At 36.0% G+C, this 22,097-nt stretch overlaps 2 pseudogenes; one reads left to right on the top strand and one right to left on the bottom strand.

Moving 5' to 3' along the window:
- Positions 1-12,086, bottom strand: part of LOC122144990 — a 36,561-nt pseudogene extending 24,475 nt beyond the window's left edge.
- Positions 12,087-13,978: 1,892 nt separating this feature from the next.
- Positions 13,979-20,732, top strand: LOC109048469 (annotated as a pseudogene).
- Positions 20,733-22,097: the final 1,365 nt, after the last annotated feature.

Here is a 22,097-nt window from a genome sequence, read left to right as displayed (position 1 = left end):
CATGGATCTGTGCTGACATTCCCACTTAATGTAATTACCTCCTGAAGCGACAATTAGCAAGAAGTGTCAAGAGATTTTGCATTAAATAGGTAACCTAACGAAATTTGATTTCACACTTGATTTTCAGTATGAGTGTCATTAGGCTTAATCTTACAGCTTGGTGTTAAAAACCCTGATTGTTTTAGAGAGTGACTGGAGTCACAAACAAAGAGGTGCATGGAAGAGTTCAGAAAGAATATATAAACTACCATTTAAAGCTTTGGGGTTAGTAAAATGTATTTAAAAAAATAAAATAAAATAAAATAAATTATTAAGCAAGAATGCATTAAAGTTATCAATAATGACAGTAAAGACATACAAAGAATGCTGTTCTTTTGAACTTTCTATAAAAATTGACTACTGAAAATTCAGCTTTGCATCACAGGAATAAAAACATTTTAAAATATATTTAAATAATATATTTAATAATAATATATTTAATAATAAATAATATAGTTATTTTAAATTGTATTTAAAATTGTAATATTTAACCATTTGTTTTATTTATTTTTTTATTTTAATTTTTTACTGTATTTATAAAATAAGTGACAATTTACTGAATTTGACTGGATGGAAATAATTAAATCACAGTTTTATCATTTTTTTCCTAGGTTTATATATCTAAAAGAACTGTGGTTTCCTTGTTCAAAAAACTATGGTTGCCCCTTAACACTTTTCAGAACTTCTTGTCAGTGAACAAATCATTCCACAAAAAAATCTTGATCTGTTATATTACATGCTGGTTTGCTTATGAACTTCTCAGTCCCAAAAACACATCTTGAGAACATTATTTCAAACAATCACCACTTCCTGTGCAGTTCCTGGCTGCAAAATAATATGTTTTGCTAGACTTTACCAATTATACGTAGTTTGAAAAAGTAGCACAAAAGCGTTGTAGTGTTGTACTACTTGTTTTGATATTTTTTGTCCTTGTACGATCTACTCCATCTGTATTTATGTCTGTTTTCTGTATTCCCTCATTCACTGTCTCACTCACTGTCTTTTCATTACTGCAGTCCTTCTTCGTGGCCTTTATATAATCGTCCGTCCTTTCAGATGCTCATCATATTCCTCCGGTGTCATGTCTCCGTCTTCGATGAGAACGTGTGGCAGATGGGGCTCTACACAAAGAAAAGAAGAATTACTATCTCTGTACAGAATTAAAACCTCTCCATGTGGAGGCACAACAGTGAATTATGACAGCGGACAATGAGATGCATTACTGCCAGACATGAAGGACTCCCACAGTGGCGGTATTTCTTCAAAACAGCAGCTGTATTAGACTCAGGGGCGTTGGCAGCATCAATACGGCTGAACGTTTGCCCCTCTGACTCGGCTGCCTTATCAATTCAATTGCACAATACTGGCTTTGGGTCACCTGCAGAGTGAGGCAATCTTGGCGCGCAGCTTATGAGGCATCGAGGGATTCATTTATGCCTCTCAGACGTCGGTGGAGGTCGAGGTGCAATGATGGGGTGGCTGGAAGAAATATAGAGCTCAACTAAACAGTGCTTATAAAGCGGAGAAATGATGTATATAAGCTGTGGACCTGGGAATGATGTTTCAATAGCCTATGATTTAATTAACCACTTCTTGTTTGGACAAGCTTTTCGGCACATGGAGGAGACAGCACTGGCTTGTGCTGAAAGGTTGACTCTATTGTCCAGTTAGCACAGGTCAGAGTGGCTTGTGAACTTGTTTGTCTGTCCATGTGAGGACCCAATGGAAATCTACATAAGAAGAAACAGCATTTGGTGGGGAAGATTCAACATTAAGATCAGAAACGATTCTTGGTCACAATGCTTTTTAGAGGACAAGCATAAACATGCAAACCCAACTAATAGCGTGTCAGGTTCGGCACTTAGTAGGTTTTCAGACCACTTATTAGTCCTAAAACAATGTAAACATATCCGTATATGTTAATAGTGTAGTTTGTTATGTTTTCATTATTGACTGACATGTGTCCTGGTGCGCGCAGATGAACAAACCAGTCAGGAACTACGCTGATATCAAGGGCTACAAAGTCTGGCCTCATCTAGAGGTCACTCATTCGATGCGCGAACCACACGACACTGGTTGCGGTCGTCCGGGTTTTGATTCACTAAAAACGAGACCAACTAGAGAGATTCTATTGTTTCCGAGATGAGGCTACTGTCGTTGCACTGTACTGTGTTCTAAAAGGAAGGTGGAGTCAGAAGAGTCACTCGATATTTGTTCGGGGGAACAGAGCGACACACTGAGGGTTACGCTGGAGCTTTCATGACTTCACTAGAAAGGAAGCCAGACTCACGAGGAATCATGTAATTTTGGGAGACGAGCTACGCAATGGTTGTGCTTCTGTGTTACTTGATTCGCTGAAATAAAGAACGGTTGGTCATAAGAGTTAGCTTTGAAACAGGAAATCGCGGGACCTAACACTAGTTAGGATGTATGTTGGTGATTCTCAACATATAAAAAGGTTTAAAGAGTTCATGATCAACCCAGGAAAAAGACATACAAGTCTGCTAACAGCTGACCTGAAAATGTCTGATTCAACTGAAACCATTTTATAAGAGTCATCATTCGGGAAGGTCAGGACTCATTGGTTGTGCTGTACCATTTTTTCAGTCACTAAAAAGAACAAGTTTACAAGGAAATCATTCGTTGAGGAGTCGGAATACAGGGTCACGCTGCATGTTTTTTGATGTCCTTACGAAAAGAACCAGGCTCGTCATTGTTTCGTGCTACATTTTCAGATCATGATAAACAGTATAATTATTGTAATTATGTTGTGCTACCACACCACTAGGGTAGAATGATGAGTATCTCACACGGCAGTCGTAGGTGGTACCTTGTCTGCCAGTGTGCCCACAATGCGGTGGTGGCAGAGCGAGCCGGATGGGGTCAGCGTGGCTGCTCAGGGAGGCTCATGTGAGGGCGTTCCAATACCTGCACAGAGAAACTTCTAAGCATCTAAAATAAGACCACATTTACGGACACTAAAACCTTCTGCAACTTCCAGATAACACTGCAAAACAACTCGAAGTCCAATAATACAGCTAAGCTATCAAACAATCGAACCATCATTGGGTACGGTCCCAGCTGAAATAACAAGAATATGCTGACTGCATTTTTTACAAATTTTTGCATTTGCAGGCACTTTTATCATCCAATGCAATCTGCAGTGTATTAAGATAGACATGTGTTTCAGTATGAAAAGTGAGCACCTCAAACTATTAACATATCAAAACATGTTTTAGGCTAGAAGGTTGTCAGGATATATTTGACAATTATACATTTGCCAAACATTTTAATACATATAAATCATTACATTTTACATGCGTTACATATTTATTTGTGTATTCTCTGGAAATAAAGTCCATGATCATCAGGGTTATAATATTAAATTCTAAAAATGCTAGGTTCTCACGCATGAGGATGGAGGAACTGACCTGCCAGTAAATACGGTCCTCTGATCTCAAGATGGAAATTAACTCATAGTCAATGGAGTTGATGGTCTCTTCCCTCCAACAGAGCAGTCAAAACACACACCTGAGGCCGTCTGCTCGTGGGCTGCCCCACTGAACATTGATGCTGATCCCTCCTGAGACAAATCAGCAGGTAGAGAGTCAAACTTCATGTTTACCAATATGATATGAAGTCAGTGGGGTCTGATGTTTGTTTAATTTCCAATTTCCCATGTTGTAGATTTTGCTTGATCAACATGTGACAATATCTTGTAAGCTGAAAGATACCTAGAGATGGGTTAAAACAGATGGCAGTAAAAATTCTGTATGCAAATAAATGCAAGAACGAAGACCAATCGCAATACAGTATGCAAATGTCAGAACAATGTTTTTAATCTTGCATGTCATATGAACAACCAGTCAGAATGTTTTTGATTCATGAAAGGAGCCGTTAACACTGGTTGTCCTGTATGTTTTAGACCAACTAAAAAAAACTGATTCATAAGAGTCATTTATTCAGGAATCGGACCACACTGGTTGTCCTGTCATTTTTTGATTCACAAAAAGAACTAGTTTATAAGTCCTTAGTTTGGGAAATGCAATTAAGTATGTAAATATTACACTGATATCAAACAATGGGAGAGTTTCAAACTTTAATCTTGAATTTCCTAAAAAAGTATAACATTTACATACCATGGAATAGGCAGAGCAGATAAAGCTGAAATTATCTACAAAGCACAATATAGATTTTAAATCGAAGACTGTATGTTGAAAAGTTCAGACTAAGTGTTTTGGATTTGGGATTTTTGAGAAACAGACACCAGAATGTTAAAGGATTATAAATACAGTGTTTCCGTGTAAATACTATAATAACACTAACGATTCACACACCTCCTAGCAGTGCTGGGCGAAAATGCCTGCTCCTCTTGACAGAACGTTGGACTCTTGGAGAGCAGACGGGTGGTGAGTCACCCGAATTCCCCCGTTAGGGAGTGTGCGGAGCTCAGAGGAGGTACTGACCAGTATATTAATGGTCTCCAGAGGGGGAATGACCCCAGACTGACCACCAGCACTGTCCTCTCCTGATCCTCATCCAAAACGATATGTCCTGCAGCAAGAGAATTCATCAGTAGAGCCTCTGAAAGTCAACTTCAACAACAACAACAAAAAAACTTAATAAGATGTGTTAAAGGAATAGTTCACCCAAAAATGTACATTTGTGTAACATTTAATCACCCTCAGGCCATCCAAGATGTAGATGAGTTTGTTTCTTCAACTAAACAGATTTGGGAGAATTTAGCATTACATCACTTGCTCACCAATGTAGTAAATGGGTGCCGTCAGAATGAGAGTCCAAACAGCTGATTAAAAAACATCAAAAAATAATCCACAAGTAATCCATACATGTCCAGTCCATCCGTTAACATCTTGTGAAGTGAAAAGCATGTGTAAGAAAAGGTTTGTAAGAAACAAATCCACAATTAAGGCTTTTCATTTTGCGTCGCCTTTTGACCAAAAGATGAGTCGATAATTCATAATTGTGCTTCTTCCAGTGAAAAAGTCCATCCCCTGCTTTCCTCTCACATCAAAATATATGGAAGCAGATTAGTCTCAAATATAATTCACGCAAAAAACACGATTCATACATGCGTAGACAATTTCACATGCATGAAACCTAATTCACGTACACACACAAAAAAATTCACGTGCGTGAAAAAAAAAAAAAAAAAAATATTCACAAAAAAGCAATTCACTTGCGCAAAATAAAATTATATATTCATAAAATACATTTCACAAATGCACAAAAACACAATTCGTAGATATACAACTGTGCACAAAAACCTTTGAATGTTTAAAATGTATGAGTGTCTGAATGTACAAATCGTCATTTACTAAGAATCCACTCGGATTTGTGTGTGTGTGTTTTTGACACTTTCTTGGCAGAGCTCTCTTCCCACGTGGGTCTGTCGTACTCTTTAGCCAATCAGCCAATCAGATGCGAGCTTACCATTCAACCAATCATATCATAAGCCACTGAGAGTGCATTCAAGGAGAGCAGTTTGCACATGTTCAGATGAAGTCACAATAATGGCAGAAGCTTCCTTTGTTTGAGTCTGCGCGTCAGAAACGGAAGTGCTAAAAAACCACTAAAAATGGGCTTCACTTGTCTCAATTGAGTTCCAATTGAGTCGCTGTGTCCATTTTCTTTACTGTCTATGGGATTACTGATGTAAAGGCTTAATTTCCGTTCTAAATAATCCATATAGTGCAAAAGGTGCGCAGAATCGTGCTCCTTGAATGCACTCCCAGTGGCTTATGATATGATTGGTTGAATGCTAAGCTCGCATTCTGATTGCTCGCATTCAGACACTCATACATTTTAAACATTCAAAGGTTTTTGTGCACAGTTGTATATCTAAGAATTGTGTTTTGGATTTGTATGATCTGTATTTTATGAATATATAATTTTATTTTACGCATGTGAATTTTTTTTTGTGAAAATATATTTATTTTCACGCACGTGAATTTTTTTGTGTGTGTACGTGAATTAGGTTTCATGCATGTGAAATTGTCTATGCATGTGTGAATCGTGTTTTTTGCAGGTGAATTATATTTGAGACTAATCTGCTTCCACAAAAATACACTAACATATTTTGTTTTAGAAAACTGATTTGGACTGTTTTCACTTGTAAAAGTTGCTTGATTTATGCATATTTCTGTTCTGATTCAGATGGGTAGAGGTCTCATATAGCATAAGCAGTGATTTGAAATTTTATTAACAAAGGATTTGTTTCTTACAAACATGCAGCTTTTCACTTCACAAGATGTTAACTGATGGACTGGAGTGGTGTGTGGATTACTTGTGGATTATTGTGATGTTTTAATCAGCTGTTTGGACTCTTATTCTGACGGCACCCATTCACTGCAGAGCATTCATTGGTGAGCAAATGATGTAATGCTACATTTCTTCAAATCTGTTCTGATGAAGAAACAAACTCTTGGATGTCCTGGGGGTGAGTAAATTTTCAGCAAATTTACGTTTTTGGAAGAACAAATTTTTTAACTGGATTCGACAGACACCATGACAGGCCTTACGTTTAAGCTCTGAATCAGGGATTAGTTAAGTAAGATCTTTGATGAGCATTAAAATGAGCATAAAATCTTACCACCTCCGCTCTGTGGGGTTCCATTGGCATTGCAGCAATCAAAGCAACAGTCATCGATTTTCGTTTTATCTTTGACCTGCACGGTTATTATCTGACTGCCAATCATGGCTTCGAACCCAACCACCACGCTGCCCTCTTCCAGAGGGTATATAAAGATTCCTGCATGAATCACAGGATTACAGACAAACACAATAGCGATAGTTGATCTTTCCACAAAGCTAATTTTGCACTTGACAGAAATTAAATCCTCCGTTTTAGTGCTTTCAGCACTGACCAATGCAAAATCCAATCTGCTGGAGTCGATACGACACTGGAGACCGCAGAGCAGCAATCTGCCGGTGACATTTCTAGACTTCACACAAATAGCTGAGTTTGGCAAAAGAAAGTGTTTCTCTTTCATTCACGGCATTTTGAAGTATTACTGTGATTATAAAGGGTTTGATGCATTTCATCCCAAATTGCTTTTGAGGATAAGAACCACAATTGTGGTTTTTGTCAAAAGCTGAAGAGGATAAGTGCTTTTGGACAAAATCAATATTTAATGACAAATCTGCAAAAAAATATGTACTGGGTCTGATCTTTTAAGATTATATTTCATTGGTGGATTCAATGACACAGTGGCAAGAATTAATGCTGAAGTTTAGATTTAATCAATACTATACCCCCCCCCCCCCCAAAAAAAAAAAAAATATTTTGGTCTAAATTTAAGATTTATGTATTTAAACTGATAAAGTGGCATAGTTTATTAACTATTTGCATCTATTAATCTGTTCATTGCGAAAAATACTGTATGGCTAGCTGAACAGAACAAGTAATATTCAACTAGTTAAAATGTAAGACATTTTAATAATGCTAAATATACAGTATAAATCTGTTTATAGTGTATGACTAACTAATATGGATCACACAATGTTTAACAGTTAGTTTATTGGAAAACTGTGTAACCCAAATGGATGGAAATGACATAAATCTTTATTTTAGGCCTAAATCTTTTTTTATTATTATTATGTATAATAGTGATGATTTAGAAAGAGCCATTAACTATTTATATCATTTCAGAAATATCAAAATTAATGTGCCTGACAACATACTCACCCTCAATAGGGTGATCTTCGATGTTTTCATAGGTCAAGGAGGCTGTCATTGCCAGGGTGTAACCCCTGACACAGGAAGTGATGTCCGAGATGCTGAGAGGCAGAGCACTCCATTTGCTCTTGTTGATCAGGCCCGGCATGATGGTGGTTCTGTCCAGTGCAAGTGAGAGGGGATGTTTCCCTAAAAACCCTAGATTACATTGATACAGTGTTTTACAATATATCTCGCAGAATGCCAATAAATTAAATAAATACCTCTTAGGGGCCAATCTATATTTATTTATAATTTTTGACACATTTATTTTTGTGAACAGTGTATAAATGTTTGTGAATTTTTGTTATTATTGTTAATTGTGTTTTCTTGTTTTAAGCAATAAAACAAGACATATCATATAAACAAGACATATCTTATAACATAATAAACTCATACAGTATATTTATTAACCATGTTTGATTATTTATTTATTGACATTCATTTACATTGTTAACAATGTCCAGATTGTCCAGAAAATTACATTAAATCATAAAGTATATTCATTGACTCTAATGAGAAAAATAAACTTTCAAAATATATTCTCTGAAAACAAGTCACATGCAGTATCTTGTGATATTTTGTTTCTCAAGTTAAATTGATCTTATTTTAAGAATGTTTACAAAAAAAAAAAAAAATCAGATTAAGACAGAAGTAACCGCAATTGTATTTTATCATCACATAAACTTTGGACATGTTCAGCTAAGGTTTGACCAATAAGAATTGCCAAAAACTCATTTCGAACAGTATGTCTATTGTTTTATGATCTACAACCATACAAACTGTGTGTGTTTGTGCACAAAAAGTGTGCTTGTGCAAATCTGTCCTTCAAATAAATGCCACCTGGTTTGATATTTCATATCTAATGCAGTGACATTCACAAATTTGAAGTGTGGCTTAAGTGTCCAGTATTTCTGAGGCCGATGTAGCTGCACTCAAGTCATTCATATTCACAAACGTCACACATCTAACTCATCACTGCCCTTATGCCTGTCGCATTAATTAAGAGGAGAAGACAACAGCGTTATCCTGATGTCACTCTGATGTCTGAATGAAGACCTCTGACTGGTCCAACCCCCCCCCCGCCCCTCCCCATGTCTGCTACAGCAACATCAAAGGGAACAGACACCTCTGGCACATCAAACAAGCCATGGGCACTGTAACAGATGCAGTGCTGATGTCATGACGAGTCAGTTTTTACCTGACCTCAGTGCACAGAACTTCAGACTACAGGAATACAAAACCAGAACAGCTATATGATACAGATCAGCGTCTGTGTCTCTCAGTTCCATTAATGACTGTTCCAGAAAAAGCGATTATCATGATGTAATACTCAAATTAACTGGTTTTCAGAGCACAAATGAGATCTCTTTAACTTTTCAATTGATTCTCTTGGACAGTAATGGAATTGAAATGGAAATCTAATGCATCACATATTTCTTTCCTTAGAAAAAGACACCAGTGCTCTCAGTCTAGCATTTCAGAAGAGATCTCTCTGAATGTCTCAAACTCTGCTCAGATTTGCCAGAATGCAAATTCCCCAAAAGATCTCAGTATGAGTTTTTATCAACATTTGTTTCATAACTCTGTACTCATATGTTAACAATTGTCTTGTTTGTATCTTTTTATTTCTACTAAGACATAAGAAGACATATCTGAGATGTTGACAAATAAATCATAACTGAAAACTCCATTAAGTTGAACAAGCAACCTCCTAACAATAAAAATGAGAAAGAATTTGATTTTATGATGTATACTGTATATAAAATATTGCAATTGTTTCTCCTAAACAGCAATGACAATAAAAGACTTTTGTTAAACCTGCTTCTCGGTTTTGTCTGAAAACCACAAAAGAGTTTTGGAAAAGATCTCAAAAATGCCTCACACTGCTTAGATTTACAAAACCCAGAGATTTTAATATGAGCTCAAACATTTCCTAAAATCTTTCCACAACCAAATTACCCAAGTTATACTGTAGAGTAGTAGAAAATATTAGCTTATGATATAATAATATTATACAATATCAACAAAAGTGTGGGGTCGTAAGATTTATAAATTTTGAAATAAGTTTCTTATACTCAATAAGGCTGCATTGATTTAATAAAAAAGTATTCCTGTGATGCAAAGCTGAACTTTCAGCAGCCAGTCTTCAGTGTCACATGATCCTTCAGAAATCATTAATATGCTGATGTGATGCTCAATAAAACAATATGTGTTCTTGTAAGCTTTGTTTAACATTAATATACTTTATATTATTTTGCCATCTCATTTGAATTAATTATAATGTAACAACATTATATCAGCTGTCAGCCACTTTAAAAACTACATGAGGCGTTGAAAAGCCCATATCAGTTGACTATTAATGCTATTCATGTGTCACTGTTTATTTTGTCTTATGAATTACAAGAGGAACACCTGTGATATGTTTCCCACCTATTTGCTATTCCTCAGACAAACACAACCAAGAACTCCATTAAGTCTCTGAGCAATATCCAAGATTATTTTAAAAAAAGAAAAGAACATGCAAACTGCATTATCACGTAGCTCACGACAGATATCAATCCTCTGATTTTCATCAGACGACTTGTTGAACTTCCACAGTGGGACAGTGTTTTGGAAATTTGACACCAATATTTTTGCCAAGATTTATGAGTAAAACTATTCTCAGAGGACATATATGTTTGAGATTAAACAGATCCCCTTTATCACAGAACAGAAACAGACTCTTTCATCAAGGTGTCCACATGGCCATAACTCTCTCAGACACAGAGGAACGCCACCCCCTCTCTTAATAGATTAGGGTTTGGCACTGTGCCGCATGACGGGATGAGAGTGGACAGAGGAGTGCAATAGATTGCTTTCTCATCACACACAGCAAGCCGGTCAAACACTGCCATCATGTGTCCTGAGAGGAGCGGACATTTCAGCACAAAGCAAAGGTGTCAGTATCATCTTTAAACATGATATAACACATGCTGAAGTCATGCAGTTAACCAATGATATAAAACCTTATTTAAAAGTCTCTTATGCTCACCTAGGCTGCATATATTTTTGATCAAAAATGTGACATATCATTATAATTTAGAATAACTGTTTTTTTTTATCATAGTATGTTTAAAAATGTAATGTATTCCTGTGATGCAAAGCTGAATTTTCAAGCAGCCATTACTCCAGTCTTCAGAGTCACATGATCCTTCAGAAATCATTCTAGTATTCTGATTCGCCGCTAAAGAAACATTTATAACAGATACTGAAGTCATGCAGGCAACCAATAAAAAAAAACCTCAAAAATAATAATCACTTATGCTCACAGAGGCTGCATTTATTTGATCAAAATTGTGAATTGTTCTTTTCAATTAAAATAAATGTTTTCTAGAAGAATGTAATTTATTCCTGTGATGCAAAGCTGAATTGAATCATTCTAATATGCCAGTTTGCTCCATACTAAATAAACATTTAGTACAGATAATGAAACCATGCAGGTAAACAATGATGTTAAAAGCACACAAATAATCATTTTAAGATTTTAAATGACACTGGCAGAGCTGAAAGTGCAAGTAAAGGTCAAAATCTATTTAATTCTTAACAACAATATGATTTTGTTTGCCCTCAGCAAGGAATAAAAATGTAATTGTGGTATTCTTTCATATTCTATCCTATGGGACCCCAAATGAGATGAACCCAATAATCAACCCCAGCCTCCCATCCAACCATCCTCTCCCCAGAGCAGCGGAGTGTGAATCGCTCCCAAAGAAACAGTCAAATCACCCACAACACACACTTCACGTCTGCCACCACACACACTGCGGTAGACACGGCACAGAAACAACCACCTGTTGATCCCGCATCTCCACCAATCTGACTACAGACGCATCACTTGTAGAAATCCCTCTTTGGTGCTTTGGAAAACACTTCCCAAATTCACCTTGAATCTAAAACAAAATATTTCCTCTCAATCCTCTGACTTTAGTTTCCTCATGCACTTTTCTCAAAGCAGAACTCTTACCTCACATCTGCAGCACTCGCAATTCTCTCTCGACGTCTGAATTAGTGAGGTCCAAAATATCATCTGGTTGCAACTCTGGAAAGCTCTCTGCCTCTTAGAGATGGGCACAAAAACCGAGCAGAACGGAGAACGGGAGGGAGGTACCGAGTGAGAGAGAGAATGACAGATAAAGAAGCAGCTGGAGGAACGTTAATGCAGTCAATCAGCGCAGCAACATGTGGTTATGAAGCTCAGAGCTGGAAACGAGAGCTTGTCTGGTGCAACAGATGAACACGAACCCCACCAGCCCCCTACCAATGCTCAGTTCTCCCCTCAGCATCTGTACCACCCACCTACCCGCTCCCCCACCTCTGTGTCTCTCCCGTAATCAGTGACGAGAGCCCATTCAAGTATCCTATTTGACAGCCAGGGGTGCCACTGGCTGAAATGCAACACCATGCACAGGGGGGAACGAGGGGAGGGTGAGAGATCATAGATCATGCAAAGGATTCAGATTGAGAATTTTGGTCTCAAGTCCTTTTCTGTACCCTTTATCCGCCACTTTTGTCTTCCCATCATTCATGTTTTCCCTCCAGTGAATGCTAAGCTCACAATCTTGATTTCAATAGGACAGGAATGCTTTTATTTTTTTTTGTCTGAATGCATTTAATGGCCGTGGCATGTGTGATTAATCTGGTTTTGCAGAGGATGTAACCATGACAATCAATATGGAGCCTCCAGGGCTTTTTAAAAGACAACAGGTTGGTAGGAGAAATTGTGTGTGTGTGTGTGTGTGTGTGTGTGTGCTTCTCGTCTTTGCTTCTCGTGTGTGTGTTTAGTGATGTGCTGCCTTGGCTTAAACCTCAGCTTCTGTTTCTCATTAAATTAACATGTGCTATTTTCTGTCCCTCTTGCTCGCTCGCTCTCTGTGAATGTCTCTTATCTCATCTGCTGGGATTTACTGAGGGCTGCAGCAGTTGCTGATTATTTCATCTGCAATAAAAAAGGAAATATATCAAATTCAACTTCCAAAAGCTATGAATGGAACTCATAAATATCAGCTACACAATATTTTTCAATAAAGAGTCTTTGAAATATACACATTCCAATTCACAATTATGTTAAAAATCTGAATTTTTACCCTATGAGAAAACAGGCAAAAATAAATAAAACCATATAGCCTGTAATGCAAAATTGACGTTTTGAGATCAATGCAAGAATGCATGACAGAAAAATGACCACCAGCACTTTTTAATCTATCATTCTTAACACAGGTGTCAAGTTGAAGCATTATGATTTTCTTAGGTTAATGAGAACAAACATGTTCCAAACAGGATAAATCTCTTTGTAGTATTAATCAGTCGCTTTGAATAAAAGCATCTTCTAAATTAAGAAATGTACCAAAAGCATGTCTCCTTAATAGTACATAGAATTTAATTGTCTTTCAGTATTCAGGGGAAATTGGGCAAGTTGTAACAATATTTTTTTTTTTTTTTACTACAATGAACATTCCTCGGGTGTATTTTAAAAAATCCAATTTTCAACAATTTTCCCTTATTGCACTGCGAAAAGATATTGTTTACACATATGAGGCATGTTGTCACACTAAATGAGATACATGTATGGAACCATCACAATGCAACCATTTTTAAGTAAAGATTTTAATGTAAACAATGTCTAACCATTGGCCAAAAATTATTGCAATTAATTAATTGTATAAACTGATATAATTTACAACATGTGCAATTAGTTGTGTTTTTTTCTTTTTTTTTTTTTTTTTTTTTTTTTTTTTTTTACACAACATATATAAAATATGATGATACTGTGAATTTTAATTTGGTGCACAGAATTCACAAACAAAAATCACAATTTTAACATATTTGTATTTCTTTATACCTAATGCATAAAAATAAATACACAAATGAACAACTGAGTTGCTCTATGTTACCTGAGATGCCAAAATCTGCTAGTTTAAGTGAAGTTCAGTCAATATAAGCAGAAAATGAGACAAATGGCAATATTTGTCTGCACTAATGGCTTATTATAAAAAAAATATATATACTAACTTACTGTAGCATTTTACTGGTATGAACCAAAACCCACACATACTTCCATGAAATTGAAAAACTGGAACTGAGTGACCTGTGCTAACTTCCGGCCGGACAGCGTTCTGTGCGCGCGCTCGCTGTCAGTTTGCGCGTTCTCGCGAAGCTAATTCGTTGAAGTTGCCAGCCCGTCTAAAAAACTTATCAAGAAGACCGATTAATAGTTCACATATCTGCGACTGAAGCCATGTCAACCGACTCGTGGGCTCTATCTGTGGACGAACAAGAGTCTACAGCCAAGTCTGTGAGTGAAAATGTGGTTTAATTGTGTTGTAACGGATTAGCGCACTAGTTGCGTCGAGTCAGGCGCTGGCTGCCTGCGTATCAAGGTTTGGCCATCAAACTGCTTTTTAACTAAGTTTTAAGACACGGCCTTACTGAGATTTTAAATTAAGATCACTTTTAGCAAACATATCTGCTTCAGTGACTTTTGTTTAATCAGCTTAAGACGTTACTGTTGACACACACTTAATTTGTGAATGTTCATTATTGGATATTGACTCTATGCAGTGCATTTAAATTTATTAAAACTGTAAATTCTGTTGTTTGAAAACAGATTGGGAAATTGCGGATTAAGGCAGCTGGAGATGCAAATATACCCAAGACTGATGGTAGTCATGTTTTACATTATTATATTGCATTAAAACGCCCATAATTTAATGTTATGTAGTTCCAAACCTGTGTGACTTCTGTGGAACACAAAAGGAGAAACTTTGAAAAGTGTAAAAAAATTGGTCCATACAGTTACAGTAAATGGGAACTGGAGCTTTCAATCTTAAAAAATAATGCAAAAGTACAATAAAGTGTCTTTATAGTCATTATAAGTGTGCATTATATTCTGAGTCTTTTCAAGTCATGAAATATTTTTAGTGAGGAACAGACCAAAATAATGCCATAACAACCTTGGATTTATATGGTTATTGATGGAAGAAACAACAAATCCTTTAATCAAAATCTCCCCTTTTTTTTCATCTAAGGAACAAAGTCATACACATTTGGAACGGCATGAGAATGAGTAAATGATGACAGTTTGTGTGTGTGTGTGTGTGTACTGTTATTTTAACTATTATTTGTTTTTACAAAACATAACAGTAATTGCATTAAAATATTTCTTAGCATTTTCTTATGCGTCATCTATTTTTTTTCTCTCCTATACCGTAGGTGATGGTGACAAATCTGATGAAGAAGAAAAAGGTTTATTTTTAAACTGGAGTCTGAATAGATTTAAAACTGAGCCAGTTTATTTGCTTAATGCAGACTTTTAGTGTTTAGTGTAGCAGATTTTTGTGAGTGATTCTGAATTTTAAGCTGCTGTAAGTTCTTATTTAGTCTTAAAGGAATACTCCACCCCAAAATGAAAATTTAGTCATTAATCACTTACCCCCATGTCGTTCCAAACCCGTAAAAGCTCAGTTCGTCTTCAGAACACAATTTAAGATATTTTGGATGAAAACCTGGAGGCCTGTGACTGTCCCATAGACTGCCAAGTAAATAACAGTGTCAAGGTCAATAAAAGGTATGAAAGTCATCGTCAGAATACTCCATCTGCCATCAGACGTGCAATCTGGGTTATATGAAGCGACGAGAACACTTTTTGTAAGAGAAGAAAACAAAAATAATGACTTTATTCAACAATTCCTTTGTCAGCAGTCTCCTCTGTGTCTCTCCATATCACCGTATGCTCTTCTGTATCATCCGCGCCACAAGGATGCATCCTTAGTGGCGCAGCGCAGAAAGAAAACAGCGCATCCTTGCATCTTAAATTATGTTCCGAAAATGAACAGAGCTTTCACGGGTTTGGAACGACATGGGGGTAAGTGATTAATGACAAAATTGTCATTTTGGGTTGGAGTATCCGGGGGTAAGTGATTTTCAAATGACACCTAAAACTTTACGGATTAACTGTAAGAGACCATCATAGTAGCCTGTTTTCTTTCCTAATATACTATTTAGAGGACAGAGCCACTCAGTCTCTCCTAAACAAGCTGATCAGAAGCAATGTGGTCAACAACACGAACCAAGTGGAGGTTCTTCAGAGGGACCCAAACTCACCACTTTATTCAGTCAAGACCTTCGAGGAGCTGAGACTGTGAGTACTTCATATAAGTGTTAAAACAACAATATCTGAGGAAAAAGCTGTGAATTTACACTACCATTCAAAGGTTTGAGGTCAATTTTTCACCAAAATATTAAGCAGCACAACTGTTTTCAACAACGATAATAATAACAAATGTTTTTACTGGGCAGCAAATCAGCATATTAGAATGATTTCTGAAGAATCATGTGACACTGAAGACTAAAGTAAGGATGCTGAAAATACAGCTTTGCATCACAGGAACAAATTACATTTTTAAAATATATTCAAATAGAAAACAGCTATTTTAAATTGTAATAATAATTTGCAAGATTTATTTGTATTTTGTATGAACCCCAACCTTTTGAACGCTAGCATTCAGAACAATTTCTGCTAACTGTTCAATATTTGGGAGAAATAAATATGAAAAAAACCATGCACTATATTTTTGAAGCTCCGACACCTCTCAGATAGCTTGCATATGTCAATTTTATTAATTTTATATGTGTATATCAGGAAACCTCAGTTGCTCAAAGGCGTTTATGAAATGGGCTTCAACAGACCTTCTAAAATCCAAGAGAATGCCCTTCCCATGATGCTCGCCGAACCGTAAGTCCACATATTTTAAGTGTTCTTTTAATTGAATACAGAGGTAAAGTGAATTGCACTTGAGACCATTTGGCTCAAAACCCTTGTCATATGTAACTGGAATTATTATTATTATTTGTTTTATTTTTATTTGAACAATATTGGACCATCAAAAGGTTTATGTGATATATTTCTGCGTGTACGTGTGAATTGAGTTTTAATACACTCATATGTTTTCCCTGACTGTATGTGTTTCCTTCACTCGCAGACCTCAGAATCTGATCGCTCAGTCTCAGTCTGGCACTGGTAAAACAGCAGCCTTCGTGCTGGCCATGCTCAGTCATGTGGACCCAAGCTTAAAATGGCCTCAGGTGAGTTTGAAAACTGAGATTCACTCTAATGTCCCCTTTCATTCTGAGTTAAGGCAAGACACTGCAGACACTGGTCAATTTTGAGACTTTAGGTTCATTAGATGAGGAATATTTTATATATTTAAACAGAACATTTCAGAATTAAAGCAGTAATGGACTGCCTTAATGTACTGTGATTAATCAAAGCATAGCAATATCTGTTAGTTTAAAGGGTTAGTTCAGCCAAAAATGAAAATGAGCTTGTGTTTTACTCGACCTCAAAACATCCTAGATGTATGTGACTTTCTTCTTTCAGACAAATCCAATCAGAGTTATATTAAAAATTGTCCTGGCCCCTCCAATGAAAATGAGCTTTGTTTATCAACAGTTGTATAAAAATGGTCCTGGCCTCCTAAAAGCGAATCCATGGCTTGGGGGTTTTGTAAGATAAAGCAATCCATATGTTTCAAATGATAAATAAACATATTTTTGTAATAAACACTTTTTTTCTCACTTCCGCTGACTGTCGTACGCGAAAGCCGTTCCGGCAGATGACGTAGGACTTATGCGTCTTGTCTCTTAGAAATGCAGGAGCTGAGTGTACAAGGCTTTATTTTTTTTGTCAGATAAAGTAAGTGTGCTCTTGGCTTATATCGAAATCCTCCAACATTTTTCTTTACAAATCCTCGTTTTGTGTTTCTAATTCGTGACCAGTGTTTTGTCTCCACGTTCGTCACTAATCAAGCAACACTGACGTCTTACGTCATCCACCGGAATGGCTCTTGCGTACGACAGTCAGCGGAAGTGAGAAAAAAGTGTTTATTTTTGTTTGAAATATGGATATTTATCTTACTAAACACATGGATTGGCTACAGGAGGCCTTTATTCACCCCCTGGAGCTATGTGAGGGATGTTTTATTACGGATGCGCGCACTTTATTTCATGTCTTTTGGACTGTTGACAACCAACACCCGCTTACCCCCTTGGAGGGGCCAGGACAATGAAAGAAGAAAGTCACATACACCTAGGATGCTTTGAGGATGAGTAAAACACAGGCTAATTTTTAAACCCATTTTTGGGTGAACTAACCCTTTAATATCTTTTTTTCTCAGAATTGTAAGTTCATATCTCAAAATCTTTATTTTCAATTCAAGTTTATTAGTATAGCGCTTTTCACGACACAAATCGTTGCAAAGCAGCTTTACAGAAAATTAAGTTTCTACAATATATTTAGTAGAATGTAAGATAAAGAGTAACAATTACCTTTTTTATTCTGTGGGGGAATTGGTGAGATGTAAACTGGGAAAAAAATGGAATTGTGAGGGGGAAAAAAGTGTTTATATCTCGCAATTCAGAACTGCAAGAAAAAAGTCTGAATTGTGAGATAAAAAGTTGCAATTAACTTTTTATTTTTGTTTCAATAAAACACAATTTTTCTGCCATTTACTCAGCCTCGTATCTTTCTAAATTTACTTAGCCTCATGTCTTTTTCATGGTACACAAACGAAAACAAACAAAATCTGACAAAAATATCTTCTTGCATGAACTCATTAAATTCACAAGGGCAAGTTTTCATTTCACTGTGAACTGAAACAACATAAATGTTGATAATTGTTTGTGTCTGTGTCGCAGTGTTTGTGCATTTCTCCCACATATGAGCTCGCTCTGCAGACGGGTAAAGTCATCGAGCAGATGGGCAAGTTCTATTCAGAAGTCAAACTGGCATATGCTGTTCGAGGACATAAAAGTAAGTGTTTAAAATGAAGCCTCAGATTCCTTCGACGTGTAAAGCAGATTTAAATGTGTGATAGCTGCTGTGTCCTCTGTCAGTGGATCGTGGAGTTACGATCAACAGGAGCAGATCGTCATCCGGCACACCTGGGACGGTTTTCTGGACTGGTGCGTTAAGCTGAAGCTCATTGACCCCGAAAAAAGATCAAAGTGTTTGTTCTGGACGAGGCTGATGTGATGATCGCCACACAGGGACACCAGGACCAGAGCATCCGCATTCAGAGGTGAACTTAGCCTAGCTTTTGGAGAACATGCCAGCAAACACACAAAGACAATCTTCTGATTATATGATTTATTATATGTTTTTTTTTTTTTGTATCTGGATCTTATACATAATTTATTAAAAATGCATTTAATACATACAGAGATGAATATGCATGAATTTCAGATTTAAATATAATTTTTGTGGACCTTAGATAAAAAAAAAATTGTTTTTTCTTCGTTCCAATGCTGAAATTATGGAAGTTTTATAAAAAATAATAATTAATTTCTTTTTAAATGAAAAAAAAAGTAACTTTAAACTAAAAATGCAACATGGTTTAGCATGATCGAGAATAAATGGTTTCTATTTCCCATCTCTGACAGAATGCTGCCCAAAGGCTGTCAGATGTTACTTTTCTCTGCCACCTTTTGAGGACTCTGTGTGGAAGTTTGCTGAGCGGGTCGTGCCAGATCCCAACATCATCAGCTTAAACGTGAAGAGGAGACCCTGGACACTATCAAGCAGTACTACGTGCTCTGTAACAGCAAAGAGGACAAGTTCAATGCACTCTGTAACATCTACGGAGCCATTACTATCGCACAAGCTATGATCTTCTGTCATGTGAGTCTGTTTGCCTCTGGTGGATATCTGCATGTTGGCGTCTCTATCAGTTAGTCATCTCATGTTGTCATCTTTACTCAGACTCGGAAAACAGCCAATTGGCTCGCAGGCCAGCTGTCTAAAGAGGGCCACCAGGTGGCGCTCCTCAGTGGGGAAATGGTAGTCGAGCAGAGAGCTGCAGTTATTGAACGTTTTAGAGACGGCAAGGAGAAAGTTCTCATCACTACTAATGTCTGTGCCAGAGGTAAGTGCATTATTACATCTAATATATATATATATCTAATAAGAAGCAAACCTGTATTTTAAAGCCTTGAGAGAATATAGAGTTCTGTGTGCAAATTCTGCAACCATTAATAATCAAGCTGTCCATCCACAGGTATTGATGTTGAACAAGTGTCAGTGGTGATCAACTTTGACCTTCCACTGGACAAAGACGGCAATCCAGACAATGAAACATACCTCCACCGGATCGGCAGAACTGGACGTTTTGGTAAGAGAGGACTTGCTGTCAACATGGTGGACAGTCAGCGCAGCATGGAGATTCTCAAGACATATGAGAGGCATTTTAGTAAGTGTTTCCATTAGTGTTTATCTTTTAAAGTAATAGTTCACCCAGAATTTATTTGATTTATTTTTAATGAATTATAAAAATAATGAATAATTTTAAATTATAAAAAATATATCAAATTAATTTCTTACTTTATTTTATGCTTTTCATCTGAATCCACTGGTAGTATATCTATATGAAAATTAATTTCTTAATTTTAGAATTATTATAAATTATTTTATAATTTAATTTTTTTAATATTTTTGTGTATTTATGTTTATAAATTAGTGAATATTTTTGAAATTATTAACTTTTTCTTTTTTTTCTAATTTAAATGTATTAATTCACTAATTTGTTTTACCCAACAGATAAGAAAATTGGGAGGCTGGATACAGATGATCTCGATGAAATCGAAAAAATCGCCAACTGATGTGATGAAGAGCGAAATGCACTCCACGTTATTTTCATAAAAATCAGTTCTGCTGTAACTCGTCAGATATGATGCCTGAATAATCTGCATTGCAGAGACAGATGTTTACATAAATTATCGACTCATATTTAGGAGAATATGCTTTAATTCAAGCTTAATGCCAAATAGTTTTGATTCTAAGCTTATAGAACTTGCAAGATTTTTTGAATCAGTTTGCTTTTGACAGAGTGTTTTGATTTTGATGTGAATTGCAGTACTAATTCCTACACATCTAAATCTTGTTTACAGGAGACAGTTATACTTTTTTCTCTGTTATCTACTTGACTACTGAAGCATATCTTGCTTAGTGTTGCACTGTGAAGTCAGTCAACTGCTTTTTTGGTCTTACGTGTGAATAGAATCATAACAGACTTCAATATTTATTCCATCACAGTATCTGAACAGATTCAGTCAGTAAGAGAATCTATGATAAATATGGGTTTACTTGCCTACAGATTGGTGCAAAATAATAAGGTGCACAAATGACACAGTCTTTTAAGACCAACTCAAAACACTAACATTCCTCAAGCACTTTAGAATAATTTTATAATGAGATTGTGAAAATCACAATAGAGTATTATTTTGATATATAGCAATGCCATTGTACTTGAACTGCAAAAAGCATTTAAGCTTTTTGAAGAAGAGTTTAGTTTTGTTCTGTTCAGAAAGACCAAATATTAGTTTTGAGTTTTAGTTGAACTGTGAATTATTTGAACATTTGCTCGCATGTTCTTTTCTGTTGCAGGAAATGCAGCACTTTTACAAAGTATAAAGAGCTACTGAAGAGTGATATTGTTGTATTGTAGCTATATTGTTAAGAATGGCTGCTCTACTGTTTGTGAAATGCAAAATTATTTTAGTTTACATTTTTGCAGCTTAATGCATCTTGTTTGACTGAAACCCATTTGCGATTGCATTTAGCTGCAGCATTTCAGTTTCCTTTTTTTGTACATTTGCTGCATTTAGGGTTTTATAGTTGTTTCCTTATATATTCTTATAATAATAAAAATACAAGTTGGATCATCAAATCATTTTTTACTTCTTTGCAAGAATTAAATGCAACAAGTGTCATACTCCTAGCATGTATTTATATATTTAAATCTGACATGCAGTCTTGAGTCTAAAGACAAAAAAAAAAAAAAAAGTCATAAACGGAAGAAACTTTTTTTGCATTCTGATATCAGTTTTAATTTGTGGAAAGCAAAATTTGTAAGAAAACTGTGTAATTATATTTAAAAAAAAAAAAAAAGATTTAATGGCCCTGGATATAAGTTTCACTTTCTTTAAGCCAAATGTAAAACATTTTTATATATAATACAGTATAATATATTTTATTTAGATGTCTGTAATGTCTAATTCTTCCTATTGTTTATGACCCAAACTGATTCTTGACAGATTTTTTTTTTTTTAGTGATCTTAATTTTTTGTTTTGTTAGGCAACATTAGTTTGACCTTATGGTAAAAGTTGACTCAAAAAGTAAAATTTGCTAAAAACTGATTCATCCTCCAAGATGTAGATGAGTTTGTTTTTTCTTCAGAACAGATTTGGATCACTTGCTTACCAATGAATCCTCTGAATCCAAACAAC

The sequence above is a fragment of the Cyprinus carpio genome, unplaced genomic scaffold, assembly GCF_018340385.1.
Source record: "Cyprinus carpio isolate SPL01 unplaced genomic scaffold, ASM1834038v1 S000006815, whole genome shotgun sequence".
Classification (NCBI taxonomy): Eukaryota; Metazoa; Chordata; class Actinopteri; order Cypriniformes; family Cyprinidae; genus Cyprinus; species Cyprinus carpio.
Note: the sequence above shows the minus strand (reverse complement) of the source record. Positions and strands in the feature narration are given on the sequence as shown.